This window comes from Homalodisca vitripennis, chromosome 2 (assembly GCF_021130785.1).
Source record: "Homalodisca vitripennis isolate AUS2020 chromosome 2, UT_GWSS_2.1, whole genome shotgun sequence".
Taxonomy (NCBI): Eukaryota; Metazoa; Arthropoda; class Insecta; order Hemiptera; family Cicadellidae; genus Homalodisca; species Homalodisca vitripennis.
This window is the reverse complement of record NC_060208.1, coordinates 56,235,645-56,251,948: the sequence shown is the minus strand read 5'-3', so window position 1 is coordinate 56,251,948 and position 16,304 is coordinate 56,235,645.

Genomic DNA, 16,304 nt, shown 5'->3' with positions numbered 1-16,304 from the left:
GAGTGTTTGTGAACATTGAGAGGATTATTATAAAGATGCCGCGACCCAGAAGATCAAATCTGTCTCAACAAAGCCGTAATGCAAGAAGGCTTCGTAACGTTGTGAACAATTCTACTGAAGAAGAACGTGAAATCGGACGACAAGAGCGTCGTGTTGGTATGGCCCGACTTCGTGCTTCTCAATCTCAAGAGCAAAGAGAGGAAGCCCGTGAAACAGCTCGCTTGGCTATGCGAAATCGGCGAGCTAATCGTACTGATCAACAAATAGATCAAGTTCGACACGCAAGAAGGAATACATCAGCTGTTGATTTGAATAGAGCATCATTTAGTCATGATTGCACTTATGATTACAGTTCGCATGTATCTGTACTTATTGGTCCAATGGATGTTGTTTGTGGGCATTGTAGTGCATTGAAGTTTGTTGGAGAGTCGCTTGGATTGTGTTGTCTTAATGGCAAAGTAAAATTGCCAATACTGACTCCCCCTCTTGATCCATCACTAATCACAAAAATAACAATTGGTTGAGTGAGCGAGCAATCTTGGCAGCTAAGAACAAGGATGTGGATGACTTAAACTTTTTAATTCAGAGTCAAATTGATGGTACTCTGCAAACATTCAAATCTATTGATTGCGTAACAAATGAAGATGAGGCCACTAACTATCCAACTGAATTTTTAAACTCTTTGGATGTGCCCGGCTTACCACCCCATAATTTACTTTTGAAGGTTGGTGCAGTAGTCATAATGCTTCGCACCAAAATTATGCAATGGAACGCGTTTGGTTGTAAAAAAATTAATGATAAACGTGATTCACGCGACGATTCTTAAAGGAAAATTTAAAGGTGAGGAAGTTCTTATTCCAAGGATTCCGATGATTCCTACCGATATGCCTTTTGAATTTAAACGAACTCAGTTTCCGATTCGTCTTGCATTTGCCATGACGATCAATAAATCACAAGGCCAATCTTTGAGTGTTTGTGGACTAAATTTAGAAAATCCATGTTTTTCTCATGGACAACTATATGTGGCATGTTCACGTGTCGGCAAACCATCTGCTTTATTCATTCTTGCACCTAATAACAAGACAAAAATGTTGTATATCACAAGGTACTCGACTGAAGAAAGAGAATCAATATTAATAAATTAATGTATCTGTGGCTTTGCTGCTTATTGCGAATTAAATTATTTTAGATAACTTACGAATTGTGTTTTTTATTTTGTTTTCCTATTTAAATTTCAGATTAGTTGTGAAGGAAAAAAATCACATAGGACCTAATTTGATTTATATTTTACTTTGTCTTTTATTCTGCACATTTCAAGCACCAATGTGGATGCTGTGGACCTTTTAAGGCGGTACGAAGTTCGCCGGGTCAGCTAGTGTAAATATAGGATTAAGTTTTAACCCATTGTAGACTAATTTTAAGATTCCAGACAATGTACAGGAGTTTGGTTTTAAATGAGTAACTGAGAAATGTGTTTTGGAAGTAGTTAGGCAGTTTAAAGTGAAAAAAGGTAGAGACCACTTTGGCTTATCTAACACCCTGGTTAAAGACAGCATTGCTTACTTTGTAAATCCTTTCACTGTTTTAGTTAATAGATTATCTCAAGGCATTTTCCCTGATGTTTTAAAAATAACAAAAATCCTTCCTATCTTTAAGAAGGAAAAAATAGATCAGTTGAGCAACTATAGACCAATTGCACTTGTCCCTGTTCTATCTAAGGTTATGGAAATAATAATAGGTAAGCAACTAATGAATTACCTTGAATCAAACAAGCTGATCATCAATTCGCAATTTGGTTTTAGGCAAGGGCTCTCCACCACTGATGCCTTAATTAGTTTAGTTGACTAAGTTATGGAGTCATTTTGAAAACAAAGCCTATGCTGCAGTAACGTTCTGTGATCTCAGCAAGGCCTTTGATTGTGTGTCACATGAGCTTCTTCTTCATAAGTTAAAATATTTAAATATAAAAAATGTATCACTTAAGCTTTTTGAATCCTTAGATCCTTGAATCCTTTAAATCTTAGAAAATAGAGTGCAATATGTCTCCTTAAGTAATAAGTATTCTTGCCTTTTACCTGTAAATTGTGGAGTGCCCCAGGGGTCTGTCCTTGGACCTCTACTCTTTTTAGTAATGATAAATGACCATAGCGCATGTGTTCCAACGGAGGTCATCCTATATGCTCATGATACCACCGTCATCAACACACAGAAGATTGGCAGTCGAGCATTGGCATTAGCAAAATTCAATCAAAATTTTGTTCAAAATTGGTTGACTGCTAATGAATTGGTTTTAAATGAAGAAAAAACTTCCACAGTTCTTTTTGGAATTAAAGAAAAATCTGGCCCGGTTGATAGTCTTCCAAAATTTCTGGGATTCACTTTGGATCCCACACTTAACTGGTCACCGCAAATAACTGGCCTCAAAAAGAAACTGAGCAGCAGTATTTATGCTCTGAAGCGTTTGTATGGTGAGTTGGATCAGGATGGCCTCCGCCAAGCTTACTGTGGCCTGTTCCAGTGTCATATGATGTAATGGGTTGATAGCATGGGGTAGCTCTGTCCATGCACAGGATGTATTTCTTGTTAAAAAAAGTAATTCGTACTATAGCTGGAGTTGGCAGGTTTGAATATTGTAGAAATTTATTTAAAGATCTTGGATTACTAACCTTGTTCTCATTGTATATTTTCCAATGTCTGATTTATGTACAGAAAAATGGAGACAGGGTACAACAAAGAGGTGAGATCCATGCATATGAGATTTAAGCATTATGTCGACATGCCTCAAACTAGACTCCATAAGAGTGATAAGAGCCCATTGATTATGTCTAGTAAATGCCTTAATAAAATTCCTCTAGAGATAAGACTGCTTAACAATGCTAGTTTTAAGATAAGAGTTGAGGAATTTTTGTTAAAAAATACTTTTTACTCTATCCAGGAGTTCATGAATGGACAGCGGACAATCTTAGACTTTTAAGATATAACTGTGAATTTAAGTTATGATAAAATTTGTGACTTGCCTATGTATTTTTGTATGAAATATTTATGTGGCCAATAGATGATTCTGATTCTGATTATTCATAATCTGAACTAAACTCGAAAATTAAGAGCTCATTGAAGAATTGAAGAAATACGTCAGAAGTCATAAGGAGAACTTTAGTGCATTGTGTTCTCTTAGGAATGATTAAGATTTAATAGTGTCAGTAATAAAAATGATTTTTATAATTATATTAGTATAAGTATTGCATTTATAAAAATGACTTACCACGTTACACGTTACACAACTGTTGCGAGTGTAAGTCGGGCTACTGGCGAAGAATGAATGAGTGACAGTGACTTCCCTGCTCTGTCTTAATTATACAAATTGTGGCATTAAATATGAAGATCACACACAATCATTAATTAAATTACCACAAACATGCCGTATTTCTCACTGTATGTAGTTTTCAAAGTTTATCAGTTGGTAATTAATTAAACTGCCCCTCCCTATAGTTGACAGGTACCGTGTCAGAAGATACTGCTCGTGAAATATTGCGTCAGTTGCAGCTACGTACTACTGCCCATCCTTACTCACTTGGTTGACCTTCCATTCATTATTGTAGTTACAAAATTTGGAATGAATTTACGATAGTATTGTAAGTGCTTTAATATGCTTGTTTCCATTATTTACAACTACACGTATCGCCTCCTACGAGATACATTATGAAACATTAGAGCTCTAATCTCAGTCATGTCTCCCCGGAAGAAAAGGAGGACAGCTCTCAAACAGCTTCTCCAGTCAAAGCAGGCAGGGGGTTGCACACCCTTGTCGAGGCTATCGAGAACCTCTGATATTTAGGGATCGAACCCCACTAACTCTAACAGTCATCTCCTGCAGTAGATTAGACCTATCGAATTAACCTTGATCCCCAGAATCTCGACAATTGCGTTTAGTGATGTGTCGCTCCTGGACATCCATAAGGTTGCCCAGATTTAAGTGATACATCGGTTTTTGCTGTGCCCAGTGGTAGGTTCGACTGGAAGGTATAAACCAGCCAGAAGTGATCCTTGCTGGGTTAAGTGAAAACCTTACACAAAATACAAATACTCAAATTATAAAACATTACACCTCTTATTTCAAAATCGTAGCAACAAGTTAAACCCATTAATATATTCTGGATTTTACTTAATGAGAATGTGTACATGTAGCGTATTGAATTTGATTCCATACATTGTGGGACAGCATATTTATATTAGCTAAAGGAAAAAAAAAAAAACAAAAAACACAAAAACGTAGAGAATGCGCATTAGCTTTATTCAACAAAACATTTGTTCCGTGACTATAATAAGTAGAATAACAAAGTCACGCAATTTTTATGATATGTCATAAAAATTGTATTCAGTGTCTCGTAGAGGGGACATCGCACCCATTTCTCACTGATGAGGTATAGTCCTACGATAATGATTATGTATATAAATTCTGATATAATGTCTAGACTGGACCGAGGAAATAGTATGATATAGAGAACTTGGATTGCGAAGCAATAACATATACTTCACTGTATCATCTTTTCTTATGGATGGCACAATTTACAAACTGTTATGTTTTGAATCCAAACTTACTTCAATACCGTGGATGTGGAAAAGACAAATTTGTTAAATCGATGATTTTGAGAGACGTGATCACGGCACTTCAGCAGAGCGCACATGTTTTACAGTTTCAATTTAAACCTAGGAAATAGTTGGACGTAAATTTATACCTGTTAATTCTGCGTGAAATATAAATGAACTGCATTTAAAAAATTAAGGCAGTTTTGAGAGAATCCCAACTTTACAATATCAGATAATCAAACCACTTTAAGCAACATGTAATTATGTGTTTGAGATAAATTTACTACGGTCAAGAATTTCTTATCAACTCAAGGTCTTAAACTCTTGATATTTGATAACTCCTTTAGCGGATATTGAAAGTTCTATTTATCTTTAAGGTGAATAGGTAGTGTGATAATAACTAATTATTGGAAGACAAGACAATTATTCATCTTATTTTCTTTGACAGGTAAAATATTTTTCCAATAAACATTTTGAGAGGTCCTTTAGTGACGTAAAGCGATGAATACTGTTATCTGGCTTTACAAGTTTATGAATGAGAAATATATCATGCATAAGTGCGATATCGTCTGAATAATTTCTTTCTTAAGTATTGAAAAAAAAACAAGATAATTAAAGTGCTCATTTTTAATGGTTTTCCCTAGATCTTTAAAATAGTTAGAAACATTATTTTTTAATCATTCATACTACCTTTGTATCCACAGGTAGTACGAATGGTTGTAAATATTTAGACACAGTACTTTTAATATTTGCAAAAGAGAAGAATTCAATAATTTTAATATTGGGGGACTTTGGCGTCAGTATTTTGCACAGTTAAATGTGCTGCTTTATTGAATGTAATGTCTAGTTTTCACTTAAAACCAACAAAGAATGCAATAACTGGAATATCGGTGAGGGGGAGTTCTTGTGTTGACAATATTTGTTCAAACTTAACTAAAGATCATGGAGGAGACATATATTTTATCAATATACAGCTGATGCAACGAATAAAGAAACATGCTTTTAGCCCGAAAGTGTAGAGAATTGAAGTGATATGAAAAGTCTGTAGAGGAACAATTTGAAAGTTTCTTTGACATTACCGGTATTATTAGGCAGGAACCTTATTCTCTCTCACAAGGAAACAGGACAACATTTAACCGAATGGGCCATGGTGGCTAAATATTGAGATAAAAGAGAGCAAGAAGGGGCTTCAAGATTTCTTTTTGACTAATGGTCCCACGGAATTCAGTGGTACATAAGTCCAGTTAAATTATCCAGAATAGAAGGGAAAGTTGTTAGTTCTTAAATTCTAATAGTTTTGAAAATTGGTACATAGGCATCTTGAAGGGTATAATAAACAATACAAATGCCTCTGGTGGAGAGTAGTAAGGTAAGAGAAGTGGGTTCAAAGTTTACTGTTAGTTTTTATTTTTTCTCAAATATCTAAATACAACTACTAAGTTTAGTCCAAATCCGTTCAGTAATTCAAGAAAATATCATTTCGAACAAAAAAGATGTATGCATACGTTTTGTACAATTAATATTTGTGGATCAAGATTTTCAAGAGTGCCATTGGTACACGCACCTTAATAGCTGATAAAAACTAGTTTGCAGAACATCCCAGTATCAAAAATGTAGCAGCACAGTGTCAGGAGCTAGAGCTGACAGGGTGGTAAATAGGTTCTAAATTCCCACTACTTATACATTTCCCGCTCCATTTACAAGGGGGCAATTGGTTTTTCAGCTACTTCTGTATCTGACGGTATGCTCTGTAAGAAGAGCTGCTTTGCTGCTTCTTTGTTTTAATTTTGAAAGTCAATTTCATCTTTGGAGTACCGAAATTTGTTGAGGTCGGTCTGATAAGATGGAGCGTGCGTAGAATGAGGATTTTCTCATCCCATATTTTTTTTATGCTATATCGTGAGTAACAATAATGGGTTCTCAAAACAGTAGCTATCTGGTTGATTGAAATATGCTGTTCGTATAGCTTGATGATCTTTGCCCTTATTGTATTGTAATTGTACAGCAGAATTTATAATGAAACTCTGCAGAAAAAGGATGGTAGATGACATTGTAAAAATAACTGGAAAGCAAAAATATTTGTATTTAAACTTTTTTAGTAGGTTATTGAAGAAAATATTCTTATCTTTAAGTATTAATGGTATAAAAAATACGGCAGATCAATATATTTTCCAAACAGCAACTGTAGTTAGTTTTCTCGATCACACGTTGTATAATCTTAGTCGGCATCAGTGACAAACACTTCAATACTTTCATCTTCAAATTTTCATAAAAAAGCTGATTAAATAAGGGCTTGTTATCAGTAGCTAGTAAGTGTTGTTCTTGTTGACTATTCAACTTCAAATTTTTCCCCACAGACGTTTTTGTCGCTGATATTCTTTTCCTATATATTGAATGAGTACTATTAATCGTCTCATTGTACCCTTAACAATTACAGACCAATTACCTGATTGCAAAACAAAGGAAAGTAATTGTCATTAGTTGTTTTGCTTGTAATTCAATTCCACTACAATTACAACAATTTCATCTTTTTTAGAAAATGTATAGCTTTCGTTGAATGTAGCAACCGCACTGTAGGTCCTTATTTTATTACATACTTCCAACCGAACAAACTTTATCATTACAGTATCATATTGAATTGATTTCAGTCATATTTATTTAATCGAATCTAATTACTCAAAACCACACAAAATGGTAAAATCCATAGATCATCCATCGTTTTAAACTATACAAATAGGAATATATTATGGTTTCATTCTCGATTTCCAAAAACTTTTTCCATCAACAACTTGCTTTCTTCTCTTCAGTCCAAGTCGACGTATTTCAAAATAACTTATCAATAAACTTATTTGAAGCTTGCTATTTTATCATTATAATCCTTCTATTTTATCGAGTAGTTTCGATATTTCTTTCAGGAATGGACCGAAGAAAATAAGCTTATTTTAAATATAACTAAACTAAGGATATTTTTTACCCGAAGCAAAATACCATTACTAATTATTAATTTATAATTCCTTAAAATAACATTTCTTTACGTATGAAAATGTTTTGGTATAAATATGAGCAGTTTCTTTTTTTATGCTTTATAACCCGTTGTGTTTTAACTGATGTGTTTGGTTTCGTTTAAAATTATAAGCTATGATTAAGATCAGCATTTTTCGTTATATAAGGTGAAAACTCCGAATTCGTGTTTTCCTTTTGAAGAATATAGATTGTAACTTAATATGGAAAACACATATAACTCATTTATATAAATTATTAAATTCCTTCCATCAGGAAAATTGCAAGGTATAATTTTGAAGTCCATAGTGAGGAGACTCCCATAACGCTGTGCTGTATTGAGTTTTATATGATCAAAAGCAGGCTTTGCGGGTTGTATTGAGTTTTATATGATCAGAAGCAGGCTTTGCGGGTTGTATTGAGTTTTATATGATCAGAAGCAGGCTTTGCGGGTTGTATTGAGTTTTATATGATCAGAAGCAGGCTTTGCGGGTTGTATTGAGTTTTATATGATCAGAAGCAGGCTTTGCGGGTTGTATTGAGTTTTATATGATCAGAAGCAGGCTTTGCGGGTTGTATTGAGTTTTATATGATCAGAAGCAGGCTTTGCGGGTTGTATTGAGTTTTATATGATCAGAAGCAGGCTTTGCGGGTTGTATTGAGTTTTATATGATCAGAAGCAGGCTTTGCGGGTTGTATTGAGTTTTATATGATCAGAAGCAGGCTTTGCGGGTTGTATTGAGTGTTATATGATCAGAAGCAGGCTTTGCGGGTTGTATGGAATTTTGGCCCTCGAGACGGTCGAGTCGTACAGAACACACTCGGTCGTGTGGCAAACTTACACTTCATCATTGCTTCTGTATACAATAACCATAATCCTTTATTCGTCCCTAATGCACCGACAACATAAAAAATAAATATAGCAACAATTTGTACTAAATATAAAAAAATTAAATTGTTTACTTAGGCCCTAAAAGTAAAAAGAAACGTCCTAGACGACCACCCTATTTTGCGGTCATCAGAAAGCTTCTAAAACGTCACCTCAGTGCAAGGTTTTATTATAGTTTACGAAGATATCTCGAGTTTACAAAAAATACAATTTTCCAAATTTTAGTAATGTTAATTCAATACATCAATTAGTATATAGTAGAAACGTTTGTATGTTTGTTTAGAATTTTTCACTTTGTTGACAACTTCATTTAGAAGTACTTATCTGTAAGGTGTAAAGCGTTGTTAGTATATAATCTACAAAAGTCAAAGCTAACAAATTTGAAACGTTTGCATGAATTTTACACACTGACGTCAACATAAATAGTTGAAGAAGAATACGTACAGTATATATATATATATATATATATATATATATATATATATATATATATATATATATATATATATATATATACAAAAGGGCTGATAGGATTATCGCTAGTTCTAACAATACTGATTTATTTTAATTCACAAAACGTGGTTCACATGTGAACGTACCACTTATGTATGTGGTAATCACATTACTCCACTTATTGAAAGTGAACATTTCTGTCTTGTTGAAGACTATTTGCAATTCTGTCTCAATCAGCTGATATCTCAGGCACCCATAGACGACCAGACTCCGTGCCACGATGTTATCGTGCACGATGAGAAGGGGCTGTTACTAGCAACGATATTGTAATATTGAGCTAGCGTTAGTTATCTCGATTCTTTGTCATCTGCGCGGCACGCACACCACTCTTCATGGGCACTCCTCATACCACCTGTCCACGGCACACGAGCACACTGCTGTACAGGTGAGCCCTCAGTCTTAACTGCGACTCTGAGACTTAACAACTCCTCCTAAATCATGCTCCGACCAACATTCGTTAAAACCTCACCACTGTGTTTACATACCGCCATGTGCTAGATGCTGCTAACTTCGTACGCAACTCCAGATCTACACAGAGAACAAAAATTATATTATTTATTTATTGACATAATATACCAGTCTCAGTTAACCAAAACTCGTTTTTTCTACAGATATTCCTGAATATTTTAGAACCTTGCACTTAGTGATTTGGTCTATGTTAAATGCAAAAATTGCTTCTTAAGCCCTGAATTGTTATGATACGTAGGCCTATTAATACCTTTAATTCAGATTTTTTGGCATCCTGGCCCAAATAACACTATTCACAATTTAATTTTCATTTTAAATTTGTTAATGTAACAATTTTTTAACAGTTCTATATCAGAAAGCTGCCTAATGATGGAATCATTGATTCCGGAAGGCCTTGCAATAATAAAATTAATATTGGAAAATTTGTATTCATTTGCCAGCGCTTCATTGAAACTTTTCCAATGCTCCAAAACTCTTCATTCAGTTCAATATCAGATAGATGTTTGATTTGATGAACTCCATGATAAGTATAGTTCTTATGTTTGTCAGTGTTTGATCTATAACTCTTTAGAACTTGGAACAAGCTCCTTTGGTCTTTAGACAATATCCATGCTCGGGGTTCTTATCAGTAGATATTTTGTGCTAAAATAAACCCACCTTAGCTGACTTATTACAACAATACCTAGTACAATTTTAAAAATATTGTTTTAAATTTTTGACCTACTGGATTCCCTTATAATAGTTAAAATGCTGTGTTAGTACTTTCATGAGTATTTTTCAGTACATTTCCCCAGATGTTATAAGTGGATACCTGACTAGAGATTGTAAATACTTGAAATGAGACAATGGGGAATGATTAGATACTGTTAAGTGTTCATTTTGCAAAAAACTGTTGACTCCTGAGATAATTCTCAAAGTTAATCTGTCATTAAATTGTCACCTGAAGATGTTTCATTCAATGAATTATTGAACATAGATATTGTTATTCACCGTTACAAACTGCAATATTGTTCTAATCTCTCAAGTTTCACACACACACACACACACACACACACACACACACACACACACACACACACACACACACACACACACACACACACACACACACACACACACACACACACACACACACCACACACACACACACACACACACACACACACACACACACACACACACACACACACACACACACACACACACACACACACACACACACACACACACACACACACACACACACACACACACACACACACACACACACACACACACACACACACACACACACACACACACACACACACACACACACACACACACACACACACACACACACACACACACACACACACACACACACACACACACACACACACACACACACACACACACACACACACACACACACACACACACACACACACACACACACACACACACACACACACACACACACACACACACACACACACACACACACACACACACACACACACACACACACACACACACACACACACACACACACACACACACACACACACACACACACACACACACACACACACACACACACACACACACACACACACACACACACACACACACACACACACACACACACACACACACACACACACACACACACACACACACACACACACACACACACACACACACACACACACACACAATGATGTAATAATATGATATAATGTAATATTAATTTATATGAGAAATACTGCCTCCAAATAGGCTATGCCCATAAAATAAGATGGGCATAGCCCATCATATCGCACGCGCGTGATATGATGTAATAATATGATATAATGTAAATAATATGATATAATGTAATATTAATTTATATGAGAAATACTGCCTCCAAATAGGCTATGCCCATAAAATAAGATATTAATCTATTGGGTCAGTGAAATAGTTATGTAAAACTAGTGGCTTTGTGCAAGTTAATTTTGTTTCGTAGGATAATTATAGTTAAGCAAAGAAAACAATGAAGAAATGCTATCAGTATGACGCAGAATACTTACATAAAACGCATTACAATTTATGGTTAAATGCATCTTTATTACCGTAGACAAATTAACATTGTATGCAATTTGTCACGGTATTAACAATTAGACGTTCATACAAAAAGATAATACGCATGTTTATATCTTTACAACGAATAGTAAAAGAAAAATAATAAATATTTGATAAAATAACGACTGAACAAAGACGAAAACTATTCTAACTGCTTGCACTCGACAACAGGATAAAAGTAGTGATTTAAAGTCATCTGCGTTTAAATATGAAAAATGTAGATTTTCTAAATAATTTTTGTTTGATTCTATATCATTACTCTGTATTCAATTCCAGTCAATTTCCACATTTGTCATTTCCTACTATTATTTCACAATATATTAGAAGAGTAGTTAAAAAATAATGAAAATTTGAGACAAACTATACTATTATATTGTAAATTAACAATACGAATCAAATGTCAACGACATAGCCTTTATTCACAGAGTAGGAGTTAGGATTAAAGATTCCATTCTACAACTCAATCTCAAAATAGTATCAACATTTGCAAAAAGAAATAGTAGGCCTATAGCTATATAAAACATCAATAAATGTAATAATTTCTTACAACACAAATTATAACTAAAAAGTTCTTGACAAAGTAATAAAATAAAATAAAACCTTGCTAATCTTAATTATAATTTACATATCATTCTCATTTACACTGCCAAAGCACCACCGCTCAAACCTGCCCCCACGCACAACCAATCCTTAAGACTTGCCACAAAGCCAGCGCAGTTTTAAGTGCTTATCATAATGTCAGGGAGACAGTTCCTCAGTCTGCAGGCAGAACTGTGAAAGAGCTGAACACAGTTGTTCAATGGAGAGGAATAACGAGTCGAGATGATCCACGCTAGGTATTGTGCGCACTTACGGTAGACATAAAGATAAATCGCTCGGACAGGTAACTAGGAGATCCAGTTATAAGAGTTGCGTACAGAAGAGTAAGGGTGTGATAGTTATGTAGCTTTCGTAATTGAAATTGTTTAAAATATGGAGTCATGACCATCCTATCCTAGATTAAAAATAAAACGCAGACAGTTATTTTGTGTACGTTGAAGCCTAGCAGAGAGCTCTACAGCCATGTCATTTATTACCACATCGCAGTAGTTAAAATGAAGGAGAAGAAGTGTCTTTTCTAGCGTTACCTTAACATCAAAAGGAAGAAGAGAGGAATCCGTTTGAGTCTATGGGATCCTTCAAAAACTCTATTGCAATCAGAAGATCTTGGTAGTAATTTTCTTGGTGGTTTTTATGTCAATTTAGTTTGCCAGTCTACTGTTTCTTATGCCAATAGTTTAAGTATTGCCGCCATTGAGATTTAGGCCATGCTTTGATGCCTATGAAGTGATACAGCTTATGCCAGAACTCAAAGTAGCATGTAAAAATAACTAAGTTAAATGTTTCTAAATTTGTAAATCATCTGTATATAACATTATGTAACATCTGTGTAACATTGAAAGTTTGTAACATCAGTAATAACTGTATCAATGTAAAGACAAAATAAGAAAGACCCCAGAATAGAGCCCCAAGGAACTCCTCAGATATCTAACAAGACTCTGCCACTGGCTCTCATACACTAGCGATTAGACAAGTTAGACCCAATCCTAGTCAATACAACCATTCTAGAAATTAACCATTTCTCCAGCTTGAAGAGAAGAAGAGAATCATAGACATAATCAGTCTTTAAAAAAGTTGAATAATGTCAAAATGCTAGCTTGCTTCCTGTCTATTGAGGTACATGAGTTCTGTAACTTTAAGAAGATGACTGACAGTAGTGTGCTTAGATCGGACACCAGATTGAACATAGGAGAGAATATAGTTCCTTTCAATGGAAGAAGACATTTCATAGTGAACTAATCGAATAAGGCATTATGACAGACCAGGAAGTATACTGATGCGGTGATCATCAGCCGGCGATTGAGGAGAATAATGTTTTTGGAAAAGACGAACAAAAAGAAACTTCCATTGCTGTGGGAGAATATAAGAACTTACATTATATATTACTGTAATTTTTGAACGCCAAAGAAATCTACTGATATATTTATAAAGGATTTTTTAACTTGTGATTTTAAGTTATTAGATCTGATGTAGAGGAGTTTCCTATTCTAAACTATTTTACTTTTGACCATAGTGATTTGGTTTTAAGTTTCTTTGATAAAGAACTAATATAAGACCTTATTTTAGTATTTCAAAGTTCTTGCCAAATCGTCAAGGTTTTTGTTCGTTTAGCCCTTAAGGGAGCAAAGTTTCTATGCCTTTTTAGTTGTCGAAATATATTTTTTTACCAAAGAAGCTGTCTTCACGGTCACCCTTTTAGTGATGATTTGTGCATTGTTATTGAGAAGTCCTAGAACGGGATCGTTTAAAGCACGAAACACAGTAGCATCGAGAGTGTCAAGCGAGAATGTCACTGCATATTAAAGGAGCTGAAGAGAATCAGCAAACAGAACTTAAAAGTCTATAAACTTATGGTTTCTGTAGGAAATATACTGCGGTTTTACTTTCGGTGGTAGGAACCTATTCACATAAAAGACGAGATGATGTTTTGAAAGCCCTGGAGTAGGAAGTTACCCGTGGATTGCGATATGGGCCGAGTAACTGACAATATCATGAGATCGTGTAGAGTATTAAAAGTTGTAGTGGCTTAAGTCAGAAGTATTAATAATGTAGCTGTAGAAGTGTTGATTTAATGTGAATGTTGAGTTTAGCTCCAGTTCTCCTTCCTCTTAGTGCTGCGTCTGGAATCTGACGCTGTCACATACTTGAATCCTGGAATCTGATCTACGTTCGTTATGTGTAGCAAACTCTGTTCATTTTGCAATAAATTGATTAATTATACAATCTAATGTTGTACCACGAGAACATATTCGTATATTTCAAATTAATAAGCTACTAAGAAGTTTAATTATCTAGCCTTTAGTTGAGTATTTCTCACGTCGATGACCAAATCCGATTTCTGTATTTGTATGTGTCCGTCTGTATGCACGATTGAGTGAATTAACTGAAATGGTAGAAATACAATTAAACTCCACCCTACCATCTCTAGTGACTGAGTAACCGAGCGGTTTTTATACCCGACTAATCATTCAGTTATTTCATGCGGTTATTTTTGTCGAATGAATAAAGGACGAAATCTTAGAATTATACCCAGATTTACTGACTTAGTATGTCGTTTAGTTGTCAGCACAATCAAATATATATATATATATATATATATATATATATATATATATATATTAAAAAAATATTTTTACCGTTAATGCATTAATTTGTCATATTTTGAATTGAAAACGATGCTGAAACTCGAACGCCTCGTTATATACACTAATATCTTTATTTCATACAAAATATATTGTGACAGCTGTTATGGATTATCATTGCTTGGACACTAACCAGAGAAATTATGTTATAGATTATAAATAAACTAAAATGAAAACTGGTACATACAGCTGTAATTAAGTTTAATATAGTTTTGCCATTTGATAAGTACCAAAACACTAGAAGTAAATAAAAATAGAAGCAATGAATAAATATTTAAAAAATGAATGGTTTTTGTAAAAAAATTATAAAGTTCCTTTTTGGCTAGTAAGTTTACGACGGACGGTGAATTCACTGCCAATTACGCAATGAGCGATAATCCGAGGGCGTTACGAATATCGTGATCACATCAGAGTTGTGATCACAGGGGTTGTACCGTGGACGGAAGGATAGGATAAGGGATTAACGACACTGTCTACGCCTGTTGAGACAAGATGGCCGCACAGGCAATAAACTGTGTTTAGAGGCAGTAGCATTAATAATAATCATTGTTGCGTAAAAAAAACACACAATTACATTGCATGCGTCAACAAAATTAATGAAGTGTATACATCATTTACATTTAACTCAGTTCAGTTAAGGTATTCGTAAACATCTTGCAATGCTTAACAAAATTAAAACTTCGTTGGTACCAGGAGGTGTTTAGATGAGAGTTGTTTGATACCTGATAATCAAGGTTCCTATTGATTAATCTAACATCATATTTAAAGGGAAACTCACATTTGTGTCTATAGAACAGAACAACCTCGAGAATAAAGAGGGAGGGTAAAGTCAATATTCCAAGTTCCTTAAAGGCTTGTTTGCACGACTTTCTGGAATTCATTTTTAAAAGAATTCTAACAGATTTTATTTAGATTTAAAAACTCTTTCAAGTTTGTATTTGGAATAATAGCCCCATAATCGTAAGCCGTAAGACAGATGTGGATGTATCAGACCGTAATAGGCCATTCTTAATACATCCGTAAAACAAAATTTTGCAAAGCTGCATAAGACATAAACGCCTGAGGCAATGCTTTGAATGTGGTGGCGCAGTATCAGCAATCCAATTTGTTTTTGAAAATTGAATTATGAAGTCAAATAAATTTAATAATTTTAGTTACATTTCACTATTTTATACTATCAATGCTCTTTTTGATATTAATTATAGTAGTCGACTATAATACTACTATAACATAAAATAGCGATTAGAACTCACAAAAATTCAATCAGAGACTAAGTCTGTACAACCAACTAAAGTTGAAAAATCAGCCCTTAGACTAATTAAAAATAACTGATTTAAATAGCTCAAACTTAAATAACCAAAATAATCAGTTATTTCATACCAGTTACTACCATTACTAAATATCTCTATATTGAAACTGAAAATGGTAAACATCGATCGATTGGGAGCCGCTCTCCAGCGACTGTGGGGTGAACTATGGAGTTAAATGGGAATATTTGAATT